Source organism: Protopterus annectens, chromosome 12.part0, assembly GCF_019279795.1.
Source record: "Protopterus annectens isolate FY-2018-M chromosome 12.part0, PAN1.0, whole genome shotgun sequence".
NCBI lineage: Eukaryota > Metazoa > Chordata > Ceratodontiformes > Protopteridae > Protopterus > Protopterus annectens.
Window position 1 is genome coordinate 878,973,847 of NC_056746.1, and position 17,328 is coordinate 878,991,174.

Here is a 17,328-nt window from a genome sequence, read left to right on the forward strand (position 1 = left end):
TGAGAATTTAGAACAAAAATTTGAGATGTATTTTAACAGGAAGTTTGCCAAGTATTATTACATAGTATAGGGTTAGTAGTTTGTTAAGTTAGAGAGCTGGTTACTGATCCACTGTTTGCATTATTTATACTGTATCTCTGAAAAGAAGTTGAAGGAGGAAAAGCATTGCTATGTATGTCATTAAAGGGAGGCGAGGGGGTAGGGGGATGAGGCTGCTGAAAATGAATTTGAAAGGCAGTACAATGATTTCATAAGAGGGAGAGGAGAGAAATGGACAGAGAATATGGATGAATGTGGGGAAAAGTAATTTGGCACAGAGAGAGAGAGTTGTGGGTTGTGAGATGACAGTTGGAGAATAGACTAATGGAGAGTATGAAGGGGTATTCAGTGGATGAATTACTGTTGTATTATGGTGTGTGTGCATGTTGAGGTTGACACAGGGCTTTCCCTTGAATGGTTTTATGTGACATCTATCTTAGAAAAGCATTCATGTTTTACTTCTTCAAAGATAAATTTTTTAAGTTTATTTCTGATGTCCTGGAATGAGGTGATTCATTTTAAGTTGGTCTGGTGTGGTTCCCAAATATGTGGGCCATAGTAGGGAAGATGTGATGTTCATCATATTGATCACTCCTGTAGTAATTTTAACTACATGGGTTATATACTGCTAAGGATATAACAGCCGGCCAGCTTCCAAAGCTTCAGGGCATTTTTCACACACCCAGACTGTCAGGCAGCTTGAGCTAAGCTGAATAAAAGACAAGTATGGTTGCCAAGCCCTTCAGAGACAAGGACAGATACAGGTTTTTCTCCTCACATTTCTGAGTCAGACTAAGGAGAACTCAGTTTCTGATTCTCCCTGTGGAGGGTTCTCTTTCTCTGAAACTACTTCCAGAATGTGCCAGTATTTTCAGTGACAGAACAAAGATATTTCTTAGTCCCTCTAAAAATACTGTAAGCTGTTACAGAAGGAATTTTAGAGCCTTCACATATTTCTCCATTTCTGTCAGCTTTAGAGGATGTGTGTGCTGCTACCTGCAATTTGACTGATAGTCATCATGCTGTCCCTGAAAAGGCAGATAGAATGTATACAGTTCCTCAATCTTTTAAGCTTTAGTTAATCCTGCTGCTACTGAACATTTGGTTAATTCCAATCCTACTCTTTCTGACAAGGAAGGGAAGATTATTAAGTATGGGAAAAAGTGTGTACTTCTGCAACTATTTTCAGAATTTTGAATTGTCAGATTCATGGGTTAAAAGTTTATTCATAGGTTCATAGGTTGGTACTAGGCTATCGGACCTAGGGCCTATACAAGCCAAGCCATAACAATTCTCTGGCTATTTCTTCCCACACTATTTACTTCCCTGGACCCCTGTCTAGCAGGGCAACTGACGTGATCCCCGGGGTGAATTTCCTTTCTCCCATCCAATCCTCAAGGTTCCTTTTGAAGAGGGCCAAAGATCGTCTCAGAGTAGATGATATGCGACAGAGTTTCCCTGGAGATTTTTAAGGCGGTCAGCATAGGGCATCTGTTTTAGGCCTGTGATTCTTTTAGTGAGGTATTTCTGTGGCCTTTCCAGTTGTTGCAGATGTCTTGAGAGGTACATACCAAATGGGACATTGTATTCTATAATGGGTCTAATGAGGGATGAGTACAGTGGGACAATGACCTCCTTTTTTTCTGGATGAAAACCCTTAGTGATGAGGTGTACCACATAGAAGGATTTCCTGACTGTTGTGGCGATGTGGTTATCGAAGGTGAGACCACTGTCCACCTGTGTCCCTAAGTTTCTTATCACACTTTCAGTGTTTAGTGTACTGCCACCTATGTGATAATTCATGGGTACATGTTTTTCCCAAAGGGGATAACTATACATTTCTTGGCATTGAGCTTGAGCCCATGGCTCTGGCACCAAGCGTCTGTTTCTGTAAGGCCCTTTTTTAGAGTATCCACATCATTTGGGGATTCAATAATGGCTCCCAGTTTGCAGTCATCTGCAAACTTTGTTAGCCAGAGTCCCTTAGTGTTGGCCTGTACTTCAAAGAAATAGATGTCAAACAAGAGAGGTCCCAGGACTGAATCCTGAGGTACTCCACTTGTCACTTGTCTGGAGCTGGATTTGGAGTCAGCTACTTTTACAGTGTGGGTTCCGTCAGTAAGCCAGGTGGCAACCCATCAAGTGATGTAGGGATTAATGCCCAGCTTAGTAAGTTTATTTATGATTCCAGAGTGGGGGATGGTGTCAGACACCTTGGCGAGGTCCAGATAGGCTGTGTGGACTGCCTTACCCTTGTCCACGGCTCTGGAGACTGATTCAAAGAAGTCAGTAAGGTTCAGGAGACAAGATCGGTCCTTCACGAACCCAAACTGGGTGGGGTCCAGTGTTTTAAGGTTGCCAATGTCTTTGTTTATAAGTTCCATGATAATACGTTCCATGGCCTTGCAGATCAGGCTCGCCAGACTGATGTGGCGATAGTTCCCGGGATCCAAGGTGGATCCCCCCTTGTGGAGTGGGATAACTGTAGCTGTGCACCACTCTGTGGGCATGAAGCCATGCTGCTGGAATATGCCTGTTATTAAAGTTTAGTTACAACTGTTCCATGGAGACAAGCAAAATAGGACAAGCCTTCATTCCAGCTACTCCAAGGTATCTGTGGATCTTGGCATAAATACTGTCTAGACAGACCTACCTACTATTTACCAGTTAAAGAGCCCTTCATTATTAGGCATGCAGGTATTCTATCCAGGATGAAAATGCCAACATGAACAAGCCTGTATGGACATGCTGAACTTGTGTAAATAATATTTCTTAAATCTTTAATAAGGCTACAATTTATTTCCATAATCACTTGCGTATGCTAAAGATTTTGGGTACATTGATTTCTGTTGACTAAAAGGTGTTAACATTTGATTTAGGTCCAGAATTGTATTCAGCCTGATGCTGACCCCATTAATGCTGCTCTGTTCCTCATTAACATACTGCCTACATTGCTCGGCTATACTGTGTGACTACTAGATATCTGCAAGTAAATAAACGTAGCAGTGTTTTATGAATCTCAGCCTTTTGTATATGTGTAGGTTCATAGGTTCTGACAAATTGTGGAAGTATGAGGAATGTTTTGTTTGCAGTTTCTTCTTGCGATAAAACATCTGCTTTAAATAATTGTGTTTCTTCCACTTAACAGGTCACAACTCATTGTTTACAGTGTATGTATGGACTCAGTTGATACTTTTTCCAGGGCTATGGACACTGATCTTGTTTTGAGGAAGCTTGCCTGGCTGCATTCTCAGAACCTCCCAGATGATGTGAAAAATGAGATTTTAAATTCTCCTTTGGATAGAGATTTAGTTTTAGTTCCCGTGCTGCAGAAGTTATCAAAATGTGTGATGAAAGGAGTAAGGTGATGCATGTAATATTTACGATTTTTTAGCCCTCCTTTTACACATTTTCTAAGGGATTCTCTAATCCTTCATCCAGTTTCAACAAAAAACTAAATAATCTCAGCAAAATACTGGTAAACAGACATTTAAGAAGAAATGTCAGGGGGATTCCAAGAAGAATACAAGAACCTCTGCAAACCAAGGACAGTCTGACAAGTCAGAATGACTATTTAAGGGACCTTGTTCCCCTCCCATTCTGGCAATTCCTTTTCTCTTGTAAAAAGTCTGAATCTCCATTTTTCTCTTTGGCAACAGATAGTTTCAAACAAACAGGTTCTGAAGATCATTTGTCAAGGTTGCAGGTGGCAGTGGGAGGAAATCCCTCTTTCCATGGGGTAATTCCTCACCCACCAGACCACATTCCGCTGTTTCCCCTGATTCTTCAACATATGCTGTCTCAGAAAGTAACAGAACCAGTTCTTCCTTCCCAGGTTGGGAATGTTTTTTATTCAAGGATGTTTTTAGTGCCAAAGAAAGAAACTGCTTGGAGACCAGTTCTGGACCGTTCTTTCCTGAACCTGTTTATGATAGTGCCCAAGTTCAAAATAAGTCACTTCACAACCTGTTACTTCTTTTTCTTCATTTAAATTTCCTGGTAACATTAGATTTAAAAGATGCTTATCATTACATCCCCATTCATCCTGACTTCAGGCATTTCGTAAGGTTTTGTGTACCTGGATCACATTATACATTCTTTGCTTTACTCTTGGACTATCCACTGCATCATGATTGTTCACAATGTGTCTAGCTCCAGTTATAGCTCATTGCAGGCTACAGGATATCTGCATTTTCCATATTTAGATGACTTGCTTATCTTTGCAGAGTCTTTTTCAAAGTGTCAGAATCTCTCACTTGGGTGAATGATCTTTTACACATGCTGGGATTCCAAGAGAACATTCAAAAGTCTTTTTTCCTACTTCCCACAGGATTATGTTCCTGGGATATTAGCTAAACACCTCAGTTCAAATAACTTTTCTTCCTCAAGGATAAATGCATCTAGATCTGTTTCTAAAGTTTTCCACTCAGACTTCTGTCACTGCTAGTTAATGCCTCAGAATTTTGGATTTAGTGGCACCTATGATTCTCATGATACCCCTGACAAGACTCCACATGAGAAAGATACAATGATATATTTGGTCTCAGCACCAATACTCCTTGTCTTTTCAAATTCCAGTGTTGGCATTTGTCATAAGAGAAATCACTTGGTGGAGAAAAAATGTTCTCCAAATCTAGGTCTCCCCTTCTCCATCTCTGCTCCAAAGCAGTCAGTCACCACAGACATCTCAGTCTTTGCTTGAGGAGCAGTTTCAGAAGGGATAAAAGTGCAAGCTATGTGGGACACCAGGATTGATGCAAGTATATATATATAAAAGAGATGCATGCCCTGAGCAAGGCAGTCAACTCTTTGATTCATCTTTAGTCCCCTGGACCTCTTCAAGTTGCTACAGATAGTACTACTGTCATGTGGTACATCAACAAGCAAGGGGCAGTCAGGTCTTACCTCATTTGCGGACTAGCCACTTTAGCTTGGGATATGGCTTCACATTACAATCTCACTCTATAGGTATATTACATTCCATCATAACAAATCAGTGTGGCAGATAAGGTGTACAGGAATGGAAACTAGATCGGGGGTCTTCCAAGATTTGATACATCTGTGGGGAGTTCCTCAAGTAGACCTATCTGCCTCCTGTCTGAACAATCAGGTAGAAATATTCTGCCCTAGGATTCCATGCAAGAAGGCCTGGAGGATGAATGCCTTTCACTTTTTTTTTTTTTTTTTTTTTTTTTTAGAAAGTTTGTATCAATTTAATACATTCACAATATATACACAGAAAGGAAGAAATTCAACATCACATACTGTTATACAGTGTTAGGAATACTTTTAATCAAAGTATTCTTATACAATCAACACATTAAGAATCTTGGTATTTCTTTAGCAACATTCCAAGGCTATCCCAACTGCTAAAAGTCAGTATTATTTATAGATCTAGTTCTAATCACTTCGTTTTCAGTTTTACATACTACCGCTGTTAAATTTAAAAATTCTTTGAATGTAGGAACTGAATTTGATTTCCAATTTTTTTGTAATAACTTTTCTAGCTACTGCCAGACGACTCCAGAACAATTTTTGTTGTTTTCCACATAAAGGAAGTGGAGCATTCAATAGTATTATTGATCTAATTAAATGTCTTTTCCTTTCCTTGGACAGCAATGTCCCTGTATGCTTTTCCACCCTTTACACTGATAGCCAAGGTACGTCTAAAGATTTAGAAAGAATATCCCAAGATCATTGTGATGACTGCCGTCTGGCCCAGGCAGCAGTGGTTCTGCCTTCTTTTTGGAAATGGCCAAGGACAAATACCACAAGCTTCCTCACAGAAAGGATCTACTCACACAAGATAAGGAGTGTTTAATCTGCCTTGACTCCAATTAACTTTATCTGACTGTTTGGATGTTAGGGTCTTAATTCCCTTTAGACTCCTATTTATTGAGGACATGCAACAGGTACTAATGGAGGCAAGAAAGCTTGAAACACATTAGCAAATGAAAAAGATTTTCCAGTTGGTGCCAACAACATAAACTGGACCCATTTAGGCCTAGTGTTGCTCTTGTTTTTTTTCAATATTTGTGTGAGTTACTATAGCCTTTCTTACTCCTCCATCAAGGTTCATATATTAGTCATTTCAGCATGTCTGCCCGTGGATAGTTATCTTTCAATGCATTGTCATGTCAAAATGTTTTTGAAAAGGGCTTTGCATAAGAGTCCTCCAAGAAAAATGGTGCTCCCTCTTTGGGATCTTAATTTTGTGTTAGAGACACTAACACCTGCTCTGTTTGAACAAGCATTTCTTGTTGACTTGAGGTTTTTAACATTGAAAACTGTTTTACTGATTGCTCTGACCCCAACAAGAAGAATATCTGAGTTGCAGGCTTTTATGGTGAGTCAACCCTATTTTATTTTCCTAAGAGACAGGATTTCTTTGAGAACTAATCCTTGTTTAATACCTAAAGTTGTATCTGAGTTTACTTTAAGCCATACTATCCCTCTCTCCATTTTCTTTCCTGAACCTAAAATGAGGGTGAAAGGACACTCCAAACCTTGGATATACACAGACAAGTAAGCTATTATCTTGACAGAACTAAATCTTTCAGATCTTCGAATCCGTTCATTTCTTGTGAATGTAATAAGAAGGGACAACCTGTGACAAAACAGACTATTTCCATATGGTTGTCTCTGGCTATTATCTTTTGTTATTCTCACCAGAATAAAACTATTCCAGGCAGGGTCAAAGCACACAGGACCAGAGCCTTGGCCTCTTCTACTGCTTTTTGGAAAGGGTTGGATTCTAGCAGTATTCTAGAAGCAGCAACTAGGTCCTTTGTACATACTTTTACAAGGCACTACAAGCTTGTTTCCTTCTCTAGGTCTAGATCAGCCTTTGCTAGGACCATTCTCCAGGGCTCCTGACCCTTCTCTTTCCACATCACAAATGTAGTAAGCTACAGTAATCTACCCATACAGTTAAGGTTACTGAAGCAGTGATCAATATGATGAACATAACACAGTTGTGGAAGTAAACGTATGATAACAGTAGACGTTTGAATGATCATTTCTGCAATAGCCACTCCCTTCCTCCCTCCATCTCCCTTGTTTTTTTTTTTGGTGTGTTTTTATACCAGGGTGTGAACATTTATTTATTGATGTTCCTACCAATGTTCTTTTAGGGCTCAGCCACCCTTTCTCAGTTGGTATGAAAGCTCTGAAGGTCATGGCACACAAACCTGTCTTTTTAGTCAGCTCAGCTTGAGATGACTAATGGTTTGAGTGAGAAGAAGGTGTCCTGAAGCATTAGAAGCTCTCTGCTATGCAAGGTATAACCCATATAGCTAAGGCTACTGCAGCAGTGATAATCTGAACATCTACTGTTGTGGTAAGTTTACTTGCACATCTGTACTTTCTGTAACCAGGTCATACTGCCCGATTGATATTGGAGGGGAAGAAACAATGGGATACAGCAGGTGTAAGAATGCAGCAAGCCACTGAACTGCATTCCTACATAATACAAATTAAAGATGATACCATAATTTGACACAATACCCTGTGAGAATAAGTGCAGGGCAAACCCCAGAAACAAGCACTAATGTTGGAGTCATAATGTCAACAAACTTTACTATAAAAGGAAGAGAAGGAAGAGAAGGAACATTGGAGGGGATAAATGTATCTCCAAACACCATCATACTAAGTGACTTCAACTACCCTAATATAGACTGGGAACACTACTCAAGCCCAAACACTCTAGCCCAAAGGTTCCTGGAGCTCATAAACTCAAATGCCATGGAACAACTAGTCACCATCCCCACAAGAGGAGAAAACATACTTGATCTCATCATCACGAACATGGGATCACAATGTTCAACACCGGAAGTATACCCCTCACTGGTGAGATCAGATCATAAACTAATCTCGCTGGAGGTCCTCATCCCGCCCCACCTGGAATAAAAAGACCACAGTGAAAAACTTCTCAAAAGCTGACTTCACACTTCTAAAAACTAGTGTGGTCTCCTTTAAGGCCCCTGAGCCAGTGGTAAACATTACTCAAACCTCTGAATCACTTACAAATGCCTTCTACCAGCACCTACAGGACTGCATGGATCAGGCAATCCCAAACAAAACTAAGACTCTTTGTACCAAAGGCAAGCGTCCAGTCTGGTGGACCCCAGCCATAAACAAGCTCTACAACAAAAGGAGGAAGCTACTACAAGATAGAGCAAAATCCTTGAAAGGTAAGACACCTTTGATCATTATAAGTAAAAACTAAGAGCTCTCATAAAATCATCCAAGGCAAATTTTGAGAGAAAAATCGCCAAGGACTCAAAAGACAATCATAAGGCCTTCTTTAGCTATGTTAGAAACCTAGGAGGAAACTCCCAGATATGCTCAGAATTAGTTCAAAATGATGTGAAGATTACTGAACCTACACACATTGCCAACATACTGGCTGACAGGTTCAGTGCAAACTCCCCCTCCACCCCAAAGGAGAGATATCTATACCAGAGGATTGTAGCCCCCCAAACATCTCCAACGCCCAGGTGAGAACTGCTCTCTCCAAAGCAAAAAACACAGCATCCATGGGACCGGATGGTGTCCCCGGCTGTGTGCTCCACGAACTCAATGAGGAATTAAACCCGCAGTTAGGACAGCTGTTTAATCTTAGCCTCACCTCAGGATACGTACCCAAGGAGTGGCGCACGGCGACTGTGGTCCCACTTCACAAGGGCGGTGCCTCCACCGACCATGGAAGTTACCATCCCATTAGCTTGACAAGCCTTATCTTCAAAGCCATGGAGAGGATCATAATGGAACTCATAAATAAAGACATAGGGAACTTGCAGACTTTGGATCCAACCCAGTTTGGCTTTGTCAAAGGCAAATCATGCCTTTTAAACTTGGTTGACTTTTTTGAGACAGTCACCAAGGCCATTGATGAGGGAAAGGCAGTCCATACAGCCCACCTTGACCTGGCAAAGGCCTTCGACACAATACCCCACTCAGGTATCATCGAAAAACTCATCAGCTTGAATGTAAACCCATACATCACAAGATGGGTTGCAAACTGGCTAGGTGACAGAACCCACAGGGTCAGAGTTGCTGGAGCCATGTCAGACTCAAAGCCTGTCACAAGTGGTGTCCCACAGGGCTCAGTCCTGGGTCCACTCTTGTTCAGCATCTACTTTTCTGAAGTACAAGCAAACGCAGGAGGGTTATGGCTGACAAAGTTTGCAGATGACTGCAAACTGGGCGCCATAGTCGAAAACAAATCTGACACAGATATCCTTCAGAAGGGCCTCACAGAAATGGATAACTGGTGCCAGAGCCATGGCCTAAAGTTAAATGCCAAGAAATGCATAGTCATACCCTTCGGGAAAAACAAGGTTACCCCTAGCTACCATATAGGTGGCAATCCACTGAGCACAGAATAAGTCATCAGGGATCTGGGGACCCAGGTTGACAGTAGCCTTTCGTTTGACACTCATGTTGCTAAAGTAGTTAGGAAAACCTTCTACATTGCCCACCTGATCATGAAGGGATTCACATCTAGATCAAGGGAGGTCATCGTCCCCCTGTACTCATCACTCATTAGACCTATGATTGAGTACAATGCCCCATTCAGAATGTATCTGACCCGACACCTGCAGCAGCTGGAAAGACCCCAAAAGTTCCTCACCAAAAGGATAAAGGGTCTCAAAAATATGTCTTATGCTGCCCGACTGAAAGAACTCCAGCTCTATTCAGTCTCATACCGCTTGCTCAGAGGTGACCTGTGCCTGACATATAAGGCCATGTCAAACCCAGATTTGATGAATATGCTTCACCTCAAAAAATCTAGATCCCTCAGAACCACAAGGGCGGAGACTTAAACCTTGACACGGTTATTAATAGAACGTGCTGGAGGGACAGATTCATCACCCAGAGACTCCCTATGCTGTGGAACAAACTCCCGGTACATGTGAGGCAGAGCACCTCGCTGGCCTTGTTCAAGAGGAATCTTGACCAATGGATGGGAGATCGCAGATATACCCCAGGGATTACTTCAGTGTCACTGCTTGACAGAGGCACAGCAAAATAATAGGCATAGTTTTATTCAAACTAAAGGGGTGGCGAAAGCCAAATAACTATGGGCTAGGCTTATAAATGCCCTTGGGCAGATAGCCTAGTATGAACCTATGAACCTAAGTTTGACCAAAAGTAAGAAGAGTAATTCACAGAATGTTAGAACCCTTGTTACTGAAATAAACAAACAATTCGGGAGCTTAGTAAAATCCACCAAAGCCAAGTTTAAGGTTAAAATAGCTACCCAAGCCAAAGACAATCGTAAGGCCTTTTTTAGTTACTTTTGTGATCTCAAAAGCATAACATAGCCATGCACTGAGCTGATTGTGAAAGGCATTACCTACACTAAGGCTGAAGATATAGCCAACCTACTGATCAATAAATTCTGCTCTCCCTTCCACCTTTCCCTCAAGGTATAACTAAAACTAGCTCACTTACAGCTATCACACAAGACCAAGTTCTAAAAATGCTATCAAAAGCTAAAAATACTGCATCAGTGGGTCCTGACAATATCCCTGGATGCATCTTAAATAGAATGAAGCAAGATTTAGCCACACCCCTAACAACACTGTTCAATCTCAGCCTCCATGCAGGTTTTGTATTAAGCAAATGAAGAAACACTACAGTCATTTCCCTTCATAAGGGAGGACTTTCCACCAACCCTGGAAATTACAGACCCATAAGTCTGACCAGCCTCATATGCAAAGCTATGGAATGATTTATCATGGAACTAGTCAATAAGGACATAAAGCTCCAAACATTGCACCTGTCTGAGTTTGGATTTGTCAGGGGCAGGTCATGCTTACCCAACATGGTGGGCTTTTATGAAAAAGTCACCAAAGCAATGGATGAAGGTAAAATGGTACACACCACATGCCTTGTCCTAGTCAAACTTTTGACACAATCCCCCATGTAGGCATAGTAGAAAAGTTATATAAACTGGGAGTAAATCCCTTTGTCATCCACTGGATTGCCATCTGGTTCACAGATAGGGTACAAGAGATCAAAACAGGGGAAGTTATCATCACAAAGTGATCATTCAGTGGAGGAATCCCCCAGGGCTCTGTGATGGGACCTCTCCTGTTTGACATCTACTTCTCTGAAGTAAAAGCCAATACCAAAGGGCTGCAGTGGGTTAAGTCTGCAGATAACTGCAAGCTCAGAATAATCATTGAATCCTCAAGTGATTTAGCCATAGTGTAGGAAGGTTTGTCCCGTATAAATAACTGGTGCCAAAATCATGGTCCAAAATTAAATGTCAAAAAATGCATTATTGTATTTTTTGGTAAGTCATCTACAATGGGAAACTATCACATTGAAAATATAACTCTAAAAGTTGACTCAGTTGTTTGGGATTTGGGAACTTATGTGGACAGTGACCTAATTTTTGAGCAAATGTGTCCATTGTCCTAAGACAGTTCTTCTATATTGTGCAGCTTATAAACAAAGGGATTGTGTCTAGATCTAGGGATGTCATTGTCTCCTTTACTCAGCCCTCATTAGGCCAGTCATTGTATGCAATACCCCCCTTTGTCATGTATCTGTCCAGACACATTCAACATCTGGAATGCCCACAGAGATACTTTACTAAAAGGATGCAAGGTCTAAACAGCATGTCCTACATGGAGAGACTCAAAGTCCTGTCACTTTACTCAGTTTCCTACAGAATGCTAAGACGTTTCCTCTTAACCAATGCTGATGGATTTACTGTGCTTCAGCAAGCCAAATGGCATCAGAAATAATTGGTCTAGGAATCTAAACCTCTTCTGCATCATCAGCATAACAGTTTGTAGGGACAGGTTTATCTCACAGAGGTTACTGCTACTCTGGAGCAGACTCCCTATGCATGTAAAACACATCTTATTCCTGTACATATTGAACCACAACTTTGTTCTGTGGATGGGAAACAGGAAATGTACCCAGGACTACCTCCTGTATTACTAATGGACAGAGGCAACTCCTAAATGCTTTATCTTTTCATAATTCCCCCTCAAATTATCTATGATATGATGCCAGTTATTCTCACGAAGGTTAATATATGCCAATACTAAGTATATATATATATATATATATATATATATATATATATATATATATATATATATACATACACAGCTCCATTCATTGGTGAATTTGAGATGGAAACACTCAGCATAATACCTCTCAACCTCAGTGCAAGAAATCTGGACAAAGCCCGACACAATGGGGGGGGGGACAAAGGCCCAAAAATAGGGACATATTTTAAATATTGCTGTTACATATTTAGAAAGTTGCTAGAGTAACAAGATTTGTTATAAAATATATTTTCTGAAGGACGTGAAGTCTGAAACTCAAATGCATCCCATTATTTAATGGCTTCAGTCCTCAGATCATCCCAGTGATTTACCAGAAAACTACAAATTATATGAGGAACTGACCAAAAATATGAGGCAAAAATCTGGACATTCGGCGAAAATCTGTACAGTTGAGAGGTACGCTCAGCATGTTTTTCAGCATTTTATATAGTTGTGCCAGTCTAACAGAAAATGGGATAGGTTAATTCAAGCACAAAAAGAGAAGTTGGCCAAATTTAAAGACTAGTACTTACCTAGGAACGTATGAATGAACTCCATATCCAACAAGTTCTTTATGAGTGTCAACGTGAATGCGGTGTTCCAGAGAGTCAACCCAACCATGCTGAGCCAAGAATATACAGATCAGTAACTGGAAAATCTGTTCCAGCATTGACAATGACTCTCCCTCAACTAAATATCCCTGACAAGTGTGGAAGGCTAAGTTTAGCCACTCTTCGAGACAGATTGTGTTGAACTGACAAATTTAAGTGTGAGTACCTGATCTAGCTGACTTCTCATTATTTCCTAGCAAATATAAAGGTTTTAATGCATATCTTAACAATATATCTCAAAAATGTCCTTTTGCAGGTTCCCAGTAATGTTCCTACGTATTTCAAATAGTTCTCGTGTTTCCATGAGTGGAATATACCCACAGTCCTTAGAAATATCAGTAATATGACAGAGTTTTCAATTACCAATTACCGTAGTGTTATGGTTCAATGATTTTATGCTTTTGTAGATTCAGTGAAGAATGATAAATATATGCTGCAAATAAGTATCTTCAAATACCTTGTAATTTTGAAAAAATGCAATTTTTTTGTAAAGGTGTGAGATGTGTTAAGAAGAGGTTAATAGCTGCTAAAATGCTTACTTATATTATTATGCATATGTATGTACTGACATGGCCCTTTTAATATCAATGGGGGGGTGTAACCTTTTTAAGATGCAACCTGTACAATAAAGTATTGCAAATTCTGTTAGGTGTGTGATGCTGAACGGATGGGTTCGAATCCAACTTGGCAACTTTCTAAAGATTCCAGGATCTGAATTTCGAGCTTCTCCCTTACCCATAATGCTCCATGACCACAACAAACCCTCAGATCTCATTTGCCCCTCATCAAGATGGTTGTTATTGCGATTCCTCAAGCTCCTTTGGGGTGTTGTGAGGAAAAGTTTGCATTTTCCTTTTACGTTTTGACAAGCTCTTTCTTCTGCTTATTATTTAACTAACCTTCTTACCCTTGTTAACCTTCTCTACAGAGTTTTCAGTAGTTTTTATACTACCATTGTTGGTAGTACATTCTTTTTCTTCTTCTTTCTGTATCCTTAGGTATTTTCTATTATACCATGAATCCCCCAAAACGTGCACGCTGACTGGCCAGCGTGCCCGTTGTAAATAGAGTTATACTAATGGAAAAAGGTCCGGTCGCCCGGACTTTTTTCCATTAGTATAACTCGTTTTTTAAAACACTGTCTCGCTATGTTAAATGGGTTTAACATAGCGAGACAGCTTTAAAATAAGCAACGGAGATCTCCGTTGCTTATTTTAAAGCTGTCTCATATGTTAAACCCATTTAACATAGCGACATGTTTAAAAAACGGAGAAAGCAAGATCTCCGTTGCTTTTTTAGTGTTTAGCTATGTTAAATGAGTTTAACATAGCGAGACAGTTTAAAATAAGCAACGGACATCTCCGTTGCTTATTTTAAACTGTCTCGCTATGTTAAACTCATTTAACATAGCGAACATAAAAAGCAACGGAGATCTTGCTTTCTCCGTTGCTTTTGCCCTCAGCTCTGATGTACTGCGCAGGCGCGCAGTACATCAGAACTGCCGCGGATGCCAGACATCTGCGGAAGGGCAGCAAACAGGCATTATACTATGCCATTATTTAAGAAAAGTAAAAGTTTCTTTTCTTAAATAATGTCATGGTATAATAGCAATAACCCACTTCTGGGTGTGGGTAATGTTAAATTTACCCACGGTTGGCTTTGTTTGGTCCCTCGGGCTTCGCCCTCGGGACCAAACCACGCCAACCGTGGGTAAATTTAGCATTACCCACACCCAGGTGTGGGTTATTGCTATAATAATACCTTTGTTGGTAGTTATTTATTTTCTGCATCATCCTGAAAAACGTCTTTCTTTCGTTCTGTGTTAAACTTATTTGTGTTTTTTTCCAGTATGGCTCATAAGCCAACTGGATTTAAAAAATTATATTGCTGTGGGCATAAGATCTCAAAATCTGATGCCCACAGGGACTGTGTTTATTGTTTGAGCTCAGCACATCTGGACACCTCTTGTTCCATATGTGTGGCCTTTAATGCTAGAGGAATTAGTGATAGGAGGAATAAGCTTATTCTGAAAGGCCTCCTTCCCACTTCAGCTTCATCTTCAGGCATTTCTTCAGGGGCTCACACCCCATCCCAGAAAATGAAGGAGCCCATGGAGCACTGTAAGCACTCTTCTGCCTAGTCTTCGCAGCCTATGCCTACTGTAGAACCTCCAAAGAAGGTTCTTAAAGTCTCAGATCTGAAACCTTCAGATCCAGCCCATTCAACCATTCTAGCTTCTCAGCCCCATGCTCCCAGGTTCTCTCTGAAGCCATTGTCTCCAAGACTGAGGTTCCCCTTTTTGCAGGAAACACCCAAGAAGTCCTCAAGGCCACCTTTCACATCCTCTTCTATTAGGTCTTCCTGTATTCTGTCTGAAGCAGAGGTGGATAGGATGATGAGAAATGAGCACAGATCCAGATGGAGTGTTTTGCCAGCTCTGTCTCCCATCGGATCTGTGAGCCACCAACCTTTTTTTCAACCTGTAATTGCCCCTTATCTGATCTGATCACCCATTTTGGAGTTCTTCGATCTGACAGCCCCAGTAATCGAACTGACAGATCTGAAAATTATTTTACCTTGCTCTGGCTACTTCCCTGACCTGATCAGCTCCTACACTTTTGGAACACAATATCTCTTGAAGCCAAAGCATCAGCATTGGGTCCCAGGGGTAGACTTTGACTACAAAATCTTCAGAGCTGTCACTTCCTTTTGGAGCTTCAACATTTAATATCTTGACTCCCAGTTCTCCCTCAGAGCGGGTGGTTGGGGGCTTGGGAGTTGTCTGGTCTGGGAGCCTCGGCTCTGGTGGGATTGTCCTCAGCATCTCTGGGCCTCTCTGCCTTTGAGGTGGTGAAGAGGGCTTTCTCTCATCCCAGAGCAGTGTTGACTCTCCCTTCTGTGGATCCATACCCTCCTTTCTCTGGATGCTGTGTCTGAGTCCTTGCATCCTATGCCTCAGGGACAACTATCCCAGAAGAGCTTCCAAGTAATTTCAATCAGGGAAATCTCCATCTCTTCCAATATGGAACATCCCACTGTGGAGACCTTTCAGAAGAGAATGTGCAAGAGGAGGCACTTGGATTCCCCACAGGAATCCCTCTCAGAAGTCACTGATTTTGATGAGGGGAAGGTTCCTCTATATCTCCACCTGAAGATGTCTCATTTGGAGATATCTTAGAGATCCTTCATCAAAAAGGTGGTTGGTCTTCCCAAACCTCTTTCCAGGAGGAATCAGTGTTCTTGGAAGCCTTCAGATCTGGCCCATCTACATCTTGGGTTACCCCCACCCCCCCATGGATGAGCTTATAGATCTTGTTTTTTACAGGGCATGGAAGGAACTGGACTCCATAGAACCTATTCCATAATGCCCTGACAAATTCTTAAGTGCCCCTGCTGATAGACAGTGCTGGACTAAATTAATTCCTGTAGATACCATGGTTGTTGCAGGAGCCACCAGAAAGGAGCTTGCTGAGCAAAGCTCCACTCTCCATCCCCCTAACAGAGAGTCTAGGGCTTTGAACAGGTTTGGGAAGTGAGTGTATGCATCAGCGACATTTGCCCTGTGATTGCTGAACTACCTGGCACACTTCACGAGATTAGAGAGGACTTGATAAAGGAATGCTCTAATTCTGCCCCAGGGTCTATATAGGCACAGGGACAACAGGCCTTTTCCTCACAAGTGGCTACTTTACAATTGATTACAAATGTGTCCATGAGGTTGATCTTGCATGCTGCGAAAGGTACCTTGACGATGGCTGGTTCAGGCATATCCATAAGGAGAAATGCTTGGATGCGATTGTGTGATTTTGTGGAACCCTTCAAGGAGTCATTCATCAATGCTCCCTTTGATGGATCGTCATTATTTGATCCAACAATAAAAGAGACTCTAACCTGCAGTAAACAGGATGAAAAGACCTTTTCTGCCATTGGAATTCACTTATCTACCCTGCAGAGAACCTTTTCCAGGAACCAATGCAGTGGTAAGAAAATGTGGTTTAAAAAATCTCAAGGTCCTTTCCAGGAGTCATGTGGGGGATTTTCCCCCCAGAGGCAGAGGGGGAAATAACTACAATGGTCAACGTCACCCATGCAGCAGAAAGGGTAAGTAGAATCAAGGATCTCAAGATTCTTTCTCAGACAGATCCTTTAAGCATTCCTGAAAGATTGCCCAGCTGTCCCTCTCGGGAGGCAGTTAGGGGCCATTATCCTTGCATCAAAATGCCTGGTTAGCCATAACAAATGACTTTTGGGTGCAAATGATCATACCCATAGGATATTTCATTCCCTTTTTACAAATTCCAGTAAAAACAAGGAAAATTCTCCCTGATGTTCCACCCAATCAGAGGGAGCTAGGAGCTCAAGAGATCACAAAGTTGCTAGACAAAAGAGTCATCCAATTGGTCCCACCAGATCAAACAGGATCCAGAATTTACTCAAGGTTCTTTTTAGTGCCAAAAATACAGGAGACTTAAGAACTATCTTGGATCGAAGTTATTCGAACCATTTTTTTTCAAATGCCTGTACTAAATTATCACTTGTGACATAGGCAAATTTACATTCATGTAAAAGTAGTCAAACTATATTAACATAACAAGCATTATACT